Consider the following 14,832-nt stretch of genomic DNA (forward strand, 5'->3'; position numbering starts at 1 on the left):
GAGATCAATGTGCTTGTATATGATGTAGCAAGATTGGAACGTGTTACGTGCTTGCAGCGGGAGTAAGTGCAGTTCGATGAAGGTTGAGCGAGTGTTGTGAGACATATTTTGCAGAGTCCTTTGGTGAATCATACTGCAGCATGTAGGACATACCTCATTGGTGCCAGGGTGGTTGCAACAAGACCTTGCAGGAGGGCATTGCCACTATTGCCATCTTTGTGACTGAATACTGCTGTTTCAGACAGTTTTTGGAGTCTGTAACTCACTCCTTATAACGGATGTTTGTTAAGAGGGCTAGCACTGAATCTACATTTCTCTCACCTTCTAGTTGGCTCTGAATACCTGATCATAATAGCTCTGAGAAATTAAAATATCCCCATGTTTAATCAATATTCCTACTGTGTACATACTGTGTCTCGGATGACGGAGAACCTTCTGGAGAAAAGACCATATTGTCCTAAAAACTGGTTTACATAAGATTTGGCGATTATTGTAGTTCATGTCAGCCAGCTTGCCAGGCTTCCTGTTTGCTGTGTAGCCTTCTATGTGCTTTAACTTCTGTGACTAGCATCTATCATGCATGCTCCCGAAATCAGCCAGGTCTTATTTTCATACCAATGAAAGACTGAGGTTTGGATAAGATACTGGCATTTCGCTCTTGCCAATCATGCTATATCTTCCTACAGGAAGTATTACAAATGTTTGGGAGAAGAGAGTTCAGTAAATGGACAATGGTGTGAGAATGGGCATGGTCAACCTGACCTGGACATTATTCAGGAATAGTCCTATATATACCCAGACACCAATTAGTTCTACTTTAGAAACATTTCTCCAGTACCTACACTGGCACATTTTTATAAGCTGCTTAAACAGATGCCACAGCTTAAAGTTGTAATGCACAAGGTACAAGCACACAGTGGAAATGTTCCATAATAACAGAATGCACTGATTTATTCGCTACGGTGCAATGTTTAATTACATGCTGCTGCTCAAAGTTGTCACACTCAAGGAAAATGCACACTGAAAGGAGCAATATCACTGAGCTGACAGGCACAAAGTAATAACATATTAAAACATGACCGCCGTTCCAATATGACGCTGGTGAAAATATTGTTATAGTCAAGAAGCAATTGTCCAAATATATAAACTCTCTGCATCATGGAGGAGCTGATTACTATGGATTGTGAGATGTGTTCGTATGTTTTTAACACACACCGTAATGCAGCATAAAAGTGGGAAAACCATCAATATTCCAAACATCTTGGAAATAAATCTCTTAAAAATAACATTCTCCAATTTATACAGTTGCACACTTTTCTACAAAATTTTCTACATTACAACAGAGCTTTCACCATGATTCACAGAACAACTGATTGGCACAAAGGCCCCTCTACATACTACTGCAGTAGCTCTCACACGCCCCACTTAAAATTGTGTTAGCCCACTTAAGCTGTCATATTTACAAAGTTGCAAACTTGCATGTTTCTCATTTGGTTTTATGAAACAAGGTGCACTTTTCATCTTCCTAGCACATTTCTCCACCTTAATTTCAAATCCAGTAGAAGGCACAATCACATCTTGCACTACAAGAGCTGTACACTGTTGTAACAGCCTTGTGAGGTAGTCTTTGACTGTTGAGATTGTCAAAGAGGTCTGGCAACACCTATCAAACAGATCTCCCAAGTGGTCATTTGACGAGGCGAAGACATAGTTAAAAATAGACGGCAAAGCATGGAAAGTAAGAAAGCTGCATTTACTTATTAGAAATGAAAAAAACAGGATTAAAAACAGCAACAACAAAAATGTACACTTTGAATCCACACAAGCCACCAACAAAAATCGCTGCAGCACCCACCGAACAAGGCTGGGGAATTGAGTCCTGAAGGAGATAGGCAATTTTTCCAAGATCACAGAGCATGTCAAGTGCAGAAACGGGAATCCAATCGCACAGTTCCTGACCCCAGCCAGGAGACTTGTGCTACTAGACTAAACAGCAGGTTCTGTTGGAGCAGCAGGTTCTCTTTGAAAAGTGACAAGCAGATGTGGCCAGACCCATAGAATAATCGGGAACTTTCCCAAAAGGCTATTGCTTCTGAAAGGCTGGTTAAGAGCAGAATCAGTCAAATGGCAGGCACTCCTATAACAGGCCAGTCAGAGAGGAGTAACATGTCACATATACAGCTAATCTGTGAAAAGCCAGTAGGACTGGGGCCGTGCCTGACATATCAGGTTAGTTAATCTAAGGCCCGTCGGACTGGAGCCGTCATTCACATGTAAACCTCATCTATGAAAGGCCAGTTGGGCAGGAGTGGTCTGTCATCAATCAGGCACATCTGTGGACGACAGTAGGACAGGCATTTTAAGCTAGTCTGTGAAAGGCTGGTTGGACAGTAGCAGCCAATCATATGCCAGCCTCATCTTTGAAATGCAAGTAGTAGCTCGCATAGCAGTGCTAGTCTTTGAAGGGCCATCAGGATAGGGGCAGTCAGTCGCATAACAGGCTTAGTCTCTGAAAGGCCAGTAAGGCTGGGGTAATATGTCACATATCCAGCTCATCAAAGGGCAGGAGGGTCTGGCAGTGCATGACATATCAGGCTTGTCCACGAAGGCACGTCCGACTGGGAGAGGCACATGGCAGCCTCGTCTTTGAATAACCAGTGGAATAGGGTCTGTCTATAACAAATCGGGCTAGTCTGTGAAAGGCCAGTTGGATGGATATGAGCAGCCAATGACATGCAGGCCTCATCTTTGAAAGGCCGGTAGGACCAGGTTAGTCACTTGCATATCATGGTAGTCTGCAAAGGGCCATTAAGTCCATGTGATTTCAGTCTTTCTTCTGAAGGGCCAGTAAGGCCAGAGAAGAATAGAATCAGCCATATGTCAGGACGGTAAAGATGACTTAGTTACATAGTAAGGCTGTTCTGCAGATGACAAGTGAGCCATACATTAGGATCTCCCCTGGAAGTCCAGTATGTCTTGGTTAAAGCAAGTCATGTGGCCGTCTCGGTTTTATATAGGACTGACTCTGCCCCAAAACTGCCAACTTTCTGAGGCATTGGCAAGTGCAGAGATTTTCTTATAGGCCTTTATACCTCTGGTGCTAGTAAAGTGACTAAAGGGACGAAGACAATCCATGGGAGGGGAGAGGAGGGGAAGGCCAATGGTCGGGCAATACGCTGTTGCTCTTCTAGCTTCCACCAGTCGATCATGTCGGAGTTCATCACCAGGGTCGAGGCTCCTGCAGCTGTCGGCGAGGCTGTGACCACCTGCAGAGAAAATAAAAAGGCTATTTTTGTTTTCAGCCACATTAAAACTACATTTTGAGAAAAAGCTGATTGCAAGTTATGGCAAATGTAAGATTAAAAACATGAAGACACGGAGCATATAGATTCGCCATGATCATAGGCACTCTGGAACTCTGGATTGGCTGCTAATCGGTCGTACAGAAACACAGTGCCCCTTTCATTGGGGAAATTAGCTCAGCAAAATAATTTGCTCGCTGTTGATGTTGTGTAGCATTGCATCAGCGCTAAGGGACCCCACAACAGTAGTAGTCCGCTCTACAACACCCCCTTTGAATCAAATGAAACTGTGGATGGGATCCTGACAAAGCACGTTTTACCTTTTTACCTTCGTAAGGATTAATTTTTTTATTCGGTTCTATTAAAGACTTACCTTGACCTGCCTGAAGAAGAGCACTTTATGACAACAGACACTTTCTATGGAAATCCTTCCACCGCTACAGTGTGAGATAGCTTTCTGAATTGCATTGCTTTGCATACCATTACTATAGTTTATGTAAAACTGATATGGGGAATTTGGCCATGAATTAGATTAATTCAATACAGTGCCACAACCTAGAAAATTGCAGTTCAAAGCACTTTGAGTGGTGCTCTATCAAGTACATAACAAGGGCCGCAGCACTCAGAAATGCCGATTTGCCCATAGAACCCTATAAGGTTTTCAGGGAAAGGATAAACTTTGCCAAGAAGTGGAAAAAAGGAACCTAAATATGGCATTGACCAGATCTGTCCCAACCTGTATCCCAAAACAGGATACTGATCCACTAGAGAGTCAACATTGTCAATCCCATATCACTGAAAAAGGCAGCTACTGGCAACGCTAATGGCAAACCAGTGTAAAGAGATAGTTGCTTGGATTGTTTACGAGCGACACGTCATTCCATGAAAAATATCGAGAGAGCTATTGAGCACCTTGCAGAATATACCATGGAAAGTAAAAATTGTCCATCTACCCAAGACCAAAGTCTTCAATCAATCAGCTTTTTTGGTGGGTGTCTGCCCTGGTTATGGCTCTGTGTCTGCTCTTTTATAAGCCCTGGTTGACATATGTCTGTGCTTGGCAGTGATGATGTTGCTCGATGAAGCCATTTATCTATCGACTGCTTTCGACACCTCTGACCAGCCAATCCATCTTGACCAGCTATCTAACTGTGGTATTACTGGCACTGCCCTGGCCCGCTTCTCTGTTTTCCTTCTATCACTGTCAATCTATATCCCTGACACCTTTTTATTTGCCTCCTCATCGTCTCACTTAGCGTGTGCCCCAGCATTCTCCCCTCTTGGCTGTCCTGTTCAACTAATATGTTCAACCTCCTGCTAACGTTATCTTCCTTTTACACGTATGCTAATGGCATGTAGCGCCTCATCCATCTAAATGACAAGCTGGGTGCCATGGCCTCTAAATTCCACTGCCATACGTCTGCCAACTCCTGTTGGCTGTTTCAAAATTCCCATTAGCAACTGTAAACAGAGAACCTATTACACGTAGCATTTAGTGACTATGTCACCAGAGATCAATAATGTAACAGGGTGACATTACTACTAGCTAAGCTGTCTCTAAGGTGTTGCGCTGCCTATCTAACAGGAAGTGATCCCTCCACTAAACTCAAATCAATAAATCATACACACATCCTTAATGCATGGTCACCAGCGAGATTATAATCTATTTCACTTCTGTGTCCATCTCCTAGAACGCAGACTGCATTACAGGTGAGCATCTACTGTGCTCGTTTCAATTAGCACGCACCAAAAAGATGCACGACAAAAATAGCCATTAAAAACACACACAATAAAATCTTCTGCATTTTAGGAGCCACTTCACTTTATTTTACCCACCCCCAAAGTGCATCAGTGTGATATAAACCCAAATTAATTTTTCATTTCTATTGAGCAATGAGCGACAACGCCTATAAGATCACAAGCACTTAATCAGGTATCCCTACAGCTTCAGTCAAAAAGGATATCCAAAAATATGGGTCGACCGGTTTCAGTGGCATAAGACTCACCACTTTCTTCAGGACCAAACCACAACTGTTTTGATTTCAAAACCAGGTCATCTCTCCTGTTCTTATTTCTAAACAGAGGAGGCCTTGGAGTGACCTAGTGAGAAGAATTCAATATCCTGAGCAGACTCTACACTTCCCATCTTAATTTAATGCACATATTACATAGTCCACAAGAGACATGACACTGGACACTATCACACACAAAATCCACCTATATGTAGTGGACCATCACATACTTTGCTCTTCATTTCACTGAACGTTCACTACCTGAACGTTCACTACCTCAAGCAGAGAACCTGTCTCTCACTTTTCCTGACATTGGGTTAACTCACGTCTGTACCAAATGTAAAGCAGGAATATTTGTCAATTTACTTGGTATCAGCTTCACAGACACCGATATCGCAGCTGTGTCCATATAGTGGCTAAGTGCTGCATAACTGATCGGCCCGTACTTTCGGATATACTTCTTGACTGATCTCGTAATCAATAACCAAAATTTTACAAGATTCCTAGGACACAAAAGGAACTGGAGGAAAGCTGATATGTTACTGCTACTCAAACTACGACTATGGAACAGATACGACTGACAGTATTTTAGGTGGAAACAGAAACCATTAAATGTGAGGACTGGAGAGTACAATGAAGAATAACGTTGACGACATGTAGAGTAAAACTATGACGGACAAGAGGATCATGTCGCCTGTTCTACCAGTGCTCGTTGATGCAACATATTACATTAACAAAGCTAGAAAGAGCCATTTGCAAGAGACATAGTAAACGCATATTTGCCTCATGAAGCACAAATATGAATAATACATTGTTAAATAAAAAGAAGTGGCTGACGTATAGCTGTAGGATTGTAACAGTTTTAAATCCATGTTATAACTTGGTGCATCTTTAATCTACATTGTAAATGTGTGATGTTTGTAGACATCAAGATGAAGGAAGAACAATGCAAATGTTAAACGCATAACTGTGACTTACTGTTGAAAAAACAGGATGAAATGAGACTGACTTGAGGTTGACTTGAAATAAAACTGTTGTAAGACCTTTGTGTAAGACTTGCAGTGCCAGTGAGATTTCTTAGGTTCCCTTAAGCTAAGAAATAAAGCTGAAATCATAGTGATCTGCTGCACCCGCCCCCCCCCCTCCTGCTAACGGCTAAATCTAAAGTGAGACTGATTTGATGTGTCAAACTAAAGCAGAGAGTTGAAATGAAGTTGAGCTGGTGCCGTAAGCTAAGACTAAGACCAATCAAATAATGTTCTACAGCCATCTAAGAAATGATGCTGAGACGCAACTGCTGCCATGCCTTTTTTACTCACACCCCAGTGGTAAAGCTAAATTAGGATTAGTTTCTTGTCCCCATTTAAAACACAGAGTTGAAATTAATTTGGTGGCTATGATATTGGTGTCTCCAGAGCACATCAGCTTGCATGATGAGTGGAACGTTGACACCTTCGCACCGTTTTAAGATTTTGTGCTTAGAGGCCATGGACTAGTAGAAAATGAGATCAGGTTTCTAGCTGAAGGGTCTGATGCGTTTCTATGGCTCCTTCAAATATTACGATCATTGGCAGAATCTTGCTCCTCAGAGAAGGGGGATTTCAATGGTTTTCCTTTCCTTAAGCCACATAGTTGATTGACAAGGCAGATGTGAAGCTCTTTCGTGGACCTCGGGTAGCTTGGTTCAGCCCTTAGCGACTGATTGATGTTTGCTGTTGCTGGGGGCTTCAGCCCTGAAGGACTGATTAATGTTTGCTGTTGCTGGGGGCTTCAGCCCTGAAGGACTGATTGATGTTTGCTGTTGCTGGGGGCTTCAGCCCTGAAGGACTGATTGATGTTTGCTGTTGCTGGGGGCTTCAGCCCTGAAGGACTGATTGATGTTTGCTGTTGCTGGGGGCTTCAGCCCTGAAGGACTGATTGATGTTTTCCGTTGCTGGCGGTTATGGTGTTTTAGGTTCTTGCCTCTGGGTCTTCGGCCTAGCCACTCAGTGGCAGACAAAAATCAAATGCATTCATCTTAAATTCCTAATGGGGGCATCGGAGGGTGAAAATCTCTCTAGATGTGTTGGGACATAGTTACTTTAGGTCTTGTGAATAATAAGATTTTAAATGTGATCCACTGGGTGCCACTGAGGAGCATTCAAGGCACGCCCATTTTATCCTGCGTCATAAAATCCTGTTAACGATCCAGTATGGAAACTTCTTCTCCACCACTGGGAAATAGTTGGAGAACACCAGGATCTGGAAGAATTTCACGGTTGTCGTCCAACACAATGGGTCGTCATTCTACCCAAAAAAAGAGGTGTACAAGAGATGGGTCAGCCTAAAGAGGGGATCTCGCCTGAAGAGGCCATCAACAAGGGCTCCAAACGATAGCAGGCATCATCACTGACTCACACTACTGGAGATGCAGGTGCTGCAGCCAGTCTACCCTGATGTGCACTCAACGGTTTCAGCTCACCATCAAACAGCAGTCCTAAAGGGAGTCCTGTGAGGTCATGTCAGATAGCTTGATCCATGTATGTTAATTTCAATCTTGTTCTGGTTGGTACATGTCACATGTGCTCCTTATATGCATCCAAAACACATATTTTTTGTACACAGTATTGCATGATGCGTAGTCAGCATGTATACATTCTTGAGTTGGAGGACTCTACGATCTGTAGTCTAGTGGGCATACACTAGACTCGCTGCAGTGGTATGATATGATATGATATGGCATTTATAACGCGCCTATACACAAGGAGTCACCCTTCTGATGACCGTTAATTGGGTCAGAGATGGACATGCGTCAAGGACACTGGTCTGTTGTGCATGTTGCTGCCCAGTTTGAGCAATATGTATATCAAACATTTGCACATCCCTTTAGCAATATTATTAACTCTAGAGGAGCAGTTACATGCCTCTGCAGGAAATCCCGCCCCCTACCTCCTATATATTGGAAGTCTGAGGTCATTCTGTGTTTGACACCAGCAGTTGTGCCAATACCGCAGGGTATATACGAAAGAAGATACCCATTGAGACACCCCTATAAAATGTATCCCCGAAGAGACGACAATCTGAGGGAGGAACTCCCTGAAGGAATATAAAAAAGAGAAAAGAGAGAATATAGTGATGTCACAAGGGACATGTGCGACGTCCTAAGATATTGGCTGGAGAGGATGCATGGATCCTACCGAAACTAATGACGAAGTGAAGAGTCAAGTGAACTTTTAAATACGAAAAAGAAGATTACTGTCATGATGCCTACCCCTGGGGACCCAGACCAAGTCCAGCAACCCCAGAAGCAGGCATCAAGTTATCCCAAGCAAGCCCAACAACACCTGCTAGGGGCTATTTGGGTGCAGTCATGGCGTCTATGGCACCAGGCTCATATGGAGAGTCAGTCCTGGCACCATAGGCCATAGATTAAAACTTACCTGATGCAGACCATGCTGCAAACATACCTGATGCAGACCATGCTGCAAGAGCTCCAAGCCAAAAGAGGCTTGGAAGGGACTATTTTATCTAGGGACTATTTTTTACTCGGGTGGGGCTGGGGAGGAATACTTACCTGGGACTACTTTGGAGGCTATTTAAACCACGCCCGAAGAGCAGCACACGCTTCGCGTTATTCTGCATCCAGCAGCGTAACGCTCACAGTGCCTGCAAGTCTGCATCCAGACTTCTGCCACGCCCACCTCGGGTCTGGAGCTCCTAGAAAAAGGGAGAAAGAAGGAGAAAAGGTTAGAACAAGAGTAATACCTTTAATCCTTACCTGAATTCCCGATCCATCGCGCCTTTGAGCTGGAAGAAAGAAGTTATTTTATGCGCGTCGCCGCGATGAACTCACCGGCCTTTGCAGCATCTTCACATTCCACCGCATCCACCTGCATGTTCCCGCCGCACTCCGGCACCTAAGGGGAAGACAAGAACAGCAAGGTGAGCCAAGGGAATACACAGAGGTAATATTAGTTACCCCCCATACACTTACCTGATTTTAACACCGGGGGTACTATTCCTCTTCACGGGTCGGCGCAGCTTCCACTGCATCTTCGCCGAACCCCGGCCGCTAAGGGGAAACAAAAGGACAGCAAGGTGAAACAAAGGGACAAACAAGGGGAAACCTCCTCACCACAATAGACTTACCTGATTTTACCGCCAGAGGCATTATTCCCCGAGACTTCATACTTTCTCTCAGCGCCTGAATAAGGGAGAAAGCAACAGGTTACATATTGACATTATTTTATCGAACTGTGTTGGATAATACAAATCCTTACCTGAATATTACCGGTTGCCACATGGAACTCTTCGCTAAGGTCAAGCTGCAACCTGCAAGGAATCGGACAAGAGTGAAAGTCAGACATTTGAACTCTTACGAACTACATACTTACGGCGTCTTGCCGGGAATCTCAATATTGTTCTCGAACTCACCAATTCCTTCGAGCCAGTGAAGCAACTGGTTATCTACGCGCCCCTGTGCTCTATGCAGGATGGAGAGCTCATCTTTCCAAACCATAAGGTGAGACTATAAGAGGGGACATCAAAGGTGGTCAGTGGGGAGAACAGCGGGAGTGGGGGGGTTAACGCTCAACTCCACGGGTGGTTAATTCCCTTTCTCCATTTGCAGAAGAATATTCCTGTGGGCCAAGCCAACGAAGCTAGGTGGGCCAGTCCAGTCCGTCATCTCGGCACTACGCGTCACATTGGTGGAGACCGCAGCTGTCCAGTTCAGATCGACGCCCCTGTGGGAACCAGGTGAGCGTAACAATTACACATGCAGGAAGGGCTGCAGAGAATCAACTGTTCAATAATTGTACAGAAGCTAAAACGCAAGGTAGAATAAGCCCTCATAGAAGCGGGCTATTTGTAGTAAATAGAATGCAGATGAGGCTGCCACTGTAATGAAGCTGGATATCGGTATCATGAATTTTAGTGGGCAAGGACCCATGAAGAAGAAAGGGAGAATGTTGTTGCAGCAAGAATAAGCTGAAATGGTGGAGCTGCATGGCGAGGCTGTCTGGCCTGGTATCAAAACTGAAGCAGCTAAGGTTGCGCTATCTATTCTTGAAAGGAGTGAACGTGCGTAGGATGAATCATCTCTTGTTAAGGTGCAGAGAAAGAACACCAAGAGTGCCAAGTTTTATTCAGTTAAGACATTTAAAAACTGCAAAATGGACCAAATCGTGGTCTCCTGTTACGTAAGCCAAGGATGAAAATAGGGTTGAACTTGGAGTCCTATAACAACGATAGTGAGTGCCTGCACTTCCATTTATTCCCAGAGAAAAGGATACTTTGCAAGGCCAAGTTCAAAGACAACATTCATGGCAGAATGCTCGGGTGATGACAGATGTTGGGCTAATTGCACCTGGGTATGGGCTTACGTGCTGCTAAGTGAACCGAATGTTCCTAACATGGCACAAGGGTGCCAACCAATTGTAGAGGTTCCTATAACGAAGGGCCTTATAGTTTGAAGACCAATTGAAAACCGTGTACTTAATGGTTTTGAAGATGACATGTTTTAGAGGTAGACATATGTTGTCCACCTGACAGTGGGCAACCAATCACAATCCCAGTTCCTATGTAATGTATACTTAGATGTTCAACTTAAGCCTATCACAATCCCTAGTAGGTTTTTCATTATTTGCCACATAGTATGATGTCACCTCTGAAGTATTTTTAGTATAAAGTCGGTTTTGTGAAAAGATCACTGAGAGAAATTGAGCGAACGTCCGTTGTACCTCCCTGTTTTAGATAATAGATAATAAAACAGTACTTTGCCATCTTCCTGAGTTGGTTTGGTTATTTGAACTCTGAGTTATTCTGCATCCCATCCATTGCATGCACGTTACTAAAGGGCCTTACACTGACGTGGTAGCAGATGATGGTTTAAAGATTCAAACCAGCTTGTCTCCAGATTTTTGTACAATCGGGCATCCTCCGCCATTAACTGGAAGAATGCAGGGTTTCCCGTGTATAGCGTCCGATAGAAATAAACTTCCAAGAAGAACTGAGACGGTGGGCAGGTTCCCCTTTGATGAAATCCCTTCCCGGTTTCCATGGGCTCTCTTCGGACGGAAGGTGAAGTGGTCGGATTGAAGGAGGAGTCGATACCGAAGGCCTTGAGTCGACTACCGAATGGTAAGTAGAGTAAGGGGAATGGCAAATAAGGGGACGGGATTGTAATCATTTTTGAATAACGGGAAATATTTTAAAGAAGAGGTTGCGCCTAGAAGCCCTGACTCAAGGGAGTTAGAAGGAGACATCTGAAACTCCAATGAGAGTAGAGTGAAATATATAACGCTTAATCAGGATTTAAGGTGATATTTCAAACCCTGTGTAGGGTATAAATAAAGGTGAGAGATAAGGTGATCACAGTGTTTATAAATGTGTAATGTTTGACTAATCTGAATGTTGTTTGTTGAGTAAAAATATCAAAGAGTGACAGATTATAAAAAATGTTAAAAGTTGAGGCGCAACATTGATTGAGTATAGCAAAGTGACTGGCGCCAATCAAGAGAATAGATACACCAATCAAGAGAATAGAGACGTTGAGCAAGAGCATAGGCTGCTGAAATTAGGGCTTGAGCAGCAATTGAGGTGCTTGCTCATATTTGTTGTTTTAAAAACATTGAAAAGTGGTGATTTAAGCAAAGGTATAAAGTTTATTAAACAGTCTAAATATCGACAGTCAATTGAGACTTGCCATTATGGGGGATCCTCCTCTCATGCACTTTTGCAAAACACTTCCAAAGCATATGCCCAAGCTCAAACAGTATAGTGCGGAATGGGTAAAAGGCACATCAGATAAAATGTTCATGCTGTAGCCACAATAGGGATGATTGTCAAAAGCGGTATTGCAACACATGACCACATACTTGCACGCTGCGTACACAGGAAGAAATTAGAGAAAAGAATAATGATTTTAGAGCTCTGGAAGATGTGTAAAGAGGAAAAAGAAGACCCGCCACCTGAGGAGTAGAGGCTTAATCAGCATAAGGAGGTAGGTATTGAGCCCTCTGCTCCCCTTACCTCACTTGAAGCAAAAGGTGTTGCTATAGAAGAAATAGGAGTGTATCCTCTAAAGGAATTAAAAGCAGTGACAGGGTATTGTAATCCAATATATGAACTCCCCGCTTACAGTAGTGACAATAGTCCGGAGAAGAATAAAATAAAGGAAGAGATTTATAATATCATACAAGACAAGGAAGACAAGAGTGAGCAGTCAAAATTATCGAAACAGATTAAGGAGATTAAGAGATGGAAAGGAGAGAAGGATAAGGCTGACGAGATAGCGCTTGTGCAAAAGAAATGGATGGGAGGACAGATATTACTTAAGATAAATGGGAAAAGTATCGAGGATGTTAGGCAAAGAGAAGATAAGGATGAACAAGAAAGAAAATATAACTAACCAGAGAAGAGATTAAAAGAAGAAAGTCGAAAAGGAAAAGCAGGAGTGACGAGAGCAGATATATCAGGAGGAACAAGAGAAAAAAGAAGAATGGGCAGACATAAAAAGAAAGTACAACAATAGATAGAGAGCGATAGAAGAAAGGGATAGACAGGAAAGAAAGAGAGGAGAAAGAAGCACAAAGATAAAGGGACAAAAGATTACAGAGATGAAGGGAAGAAGAGTAAAGAAGGGAAGGAGTAAGGAGAAGAGAAGAATAAAGACAAGAGGGAGAAAGAATTAGAAGGTATGCGAGAAAGAGAAGAGAAATAGATGAAGAAATAGAATGAAATAGGAGACAGCAAGTTCTCGACACCAGTCTCATTCTTTTTTTTCTTAAACATCTTTTTATTAACTTTTATTAACTGGTTCACATTAACATCCCGCACCCCAGTAACTTCATGACTATAAGTTACAAGCCCATCGAAGTAAATGACAGCAGTTACCTCCTCATAGCCTTTAAGATCCTTTCGACGCCTCTACGGATTATCAATCACACCCCACTACTTTGGACACTGACTGCCATGGTGGCCCCTTCCATCCCCCCATCATCCGTGTCCTCTTCTCTTTTCAGCAAATATGCCGTCAATGGGCCCCATATGTCCTTTGGCCTATTCTGCAGTCCACACAAGGCAGCACATTCTTTATCAGTGTCATACAGCCTGAGTAGGTCCTTCAGCCACACTTTCACCTCCGGGGGGAGAAAGGTGTCCATTTCGTAAGAATGCATCTTCTAGCTACAATCATGCAGGATGCCAAAAGCTTACTACACTTTATGCGTATACCCGGGGACCACCCCAACATGCCGCACAACATTGTACGCGGGACATTCACCCCAATATATGCGTAACAACCTAGAACACCCCCTTCCAGAAAGGTTCAAGAACGGCACACTCCCGTAGCATATGGATTATATCCGCTTGCTCCTCCCTACACCTCGGACAGGCAGTGGATTTCGTTGCATCAAACTTATGCACCCGCGCCGGTGCGATATACGCCCTGTGGAGTGTCTTAAGTTGTATCAACTGCAGCCTAGAGCTAAACGCCCCGGTATGCGTGATTGCACATATTTTCCCCCACCGCTGATCCCCAAGAGTCACCCCGCTGTATCGCTCCCATTGCCCCTTACTCACGGGGGGATCTCGGTACGTATCTGCTAGTATCATTTTATATAGAGTCGATACCACCCCTCTACATCCCTGGGAGTTAAGTATGTAATGCAGCAGGGGCGTCGAATGAGGGATCTCTGGAAAAACCGGTGACCCCGCCTTAAAGGCTGCCCTCATCCTATAATACTGCAGGGTAAGCTGAGGGCCAGCGCCCAGCATGCCCCCCAATTCCTTTAAGGACAGGAACCTCCCCTCAGGGTACATATCCCCCAACGTTTCAATCACCACCTCCCCCAACCTTCTATTATGGATTTGTCGCACGTTGGAGCCAAATCTTCAATCTGCCATAATCGAATACCTGGATCAAACGGGCGTTCCACCGCTACCCTTTTCAACACCCGCCTCCACGCATGCACCGTGCATGCCACTGGGTCGAACCTACATTTGTCAGTCACTCTCCCAGTAACCAGGAGACCTTGCAGTGAATACGGGTGTACCGAGCCTCTCTATATGTAGATGCGGCGGCCCCCGCCCCTCCCACACCCAGTAACTAGCATAGGACAGCTGTGCCACCAAGAAGTATGCCTCAATATCCGGTGCTCCAATTCTACCCCTCTCCCATGGCAGAGTTAAAGTTTCCCAGTTTATCCTCTGGGTTTTGGGATACCAAGACAGACAAATCAGTTGGGACCTCACCTCCCGGAAATATTCTTTTTCCGGCCAGACTGGTATATACGCAAACATATACAAAAGCTTGGGGACAACCACCATTTTGGCAATAGCCACTCGACTCATCAGCGAGAGAGGGAACTTACACCACCTATCTATTTTCACTCTCAATTACCTTAATTATTCTCTGTGATTCAGTTCAAGCAATGATTGCGCATTCCTACTAACCACCACTCCCAGGTATGAAACTGACTCCTGTTCCCACCCGAACCCCTCAAAGCTCGATGGAGGGGTCGTTGCCTCATTCAAGG

At 44.0% G+C, this 14,832-nt stretch overlaps 1 protein-coding gene across 14 annotated transcripts in view; it reads right to left on the reverse strand.

The window, feature by feature from the left end:
* Nucleotides 1-1,734: 1,734 nt before the first annotated feature.
* The window catches only part of LOC138473332 (deleted in malignant brain tumors 1 protein-like), a 678,824-nt gene continuing 665,726 nt past the window's right edge, over nucleotides 1,735-14,832 (reverse strand). For all 14 annotated transcript variants that reach the window (XM_069612011.1, XM_069612008.1, XM_069612009.1 and 11 more), the window contains one exon: nucleotides 1,735-3,266. The gene's annotated coding sequence lies outside the window, so the exon portion shown is untranslated. The remainder of the gene's footprint in view (nucleotides 3,267-14,832) is intronic.

This window comes from Ambystoma mexicanum, chromosome 8, assembly GCF_040938575.1.
Source record: "Ambystoma mexicanum isolate Mex_15411 chromosome 8, UKY_AmexF1_1, whole genome shotgun sequence".
Lineage (NCBI taxonomy): Eukaryota > Metazoa > Chordata > Amphibia > Caudata > Ambystomatidae > Ambystoma > Ambystoma mexicanum.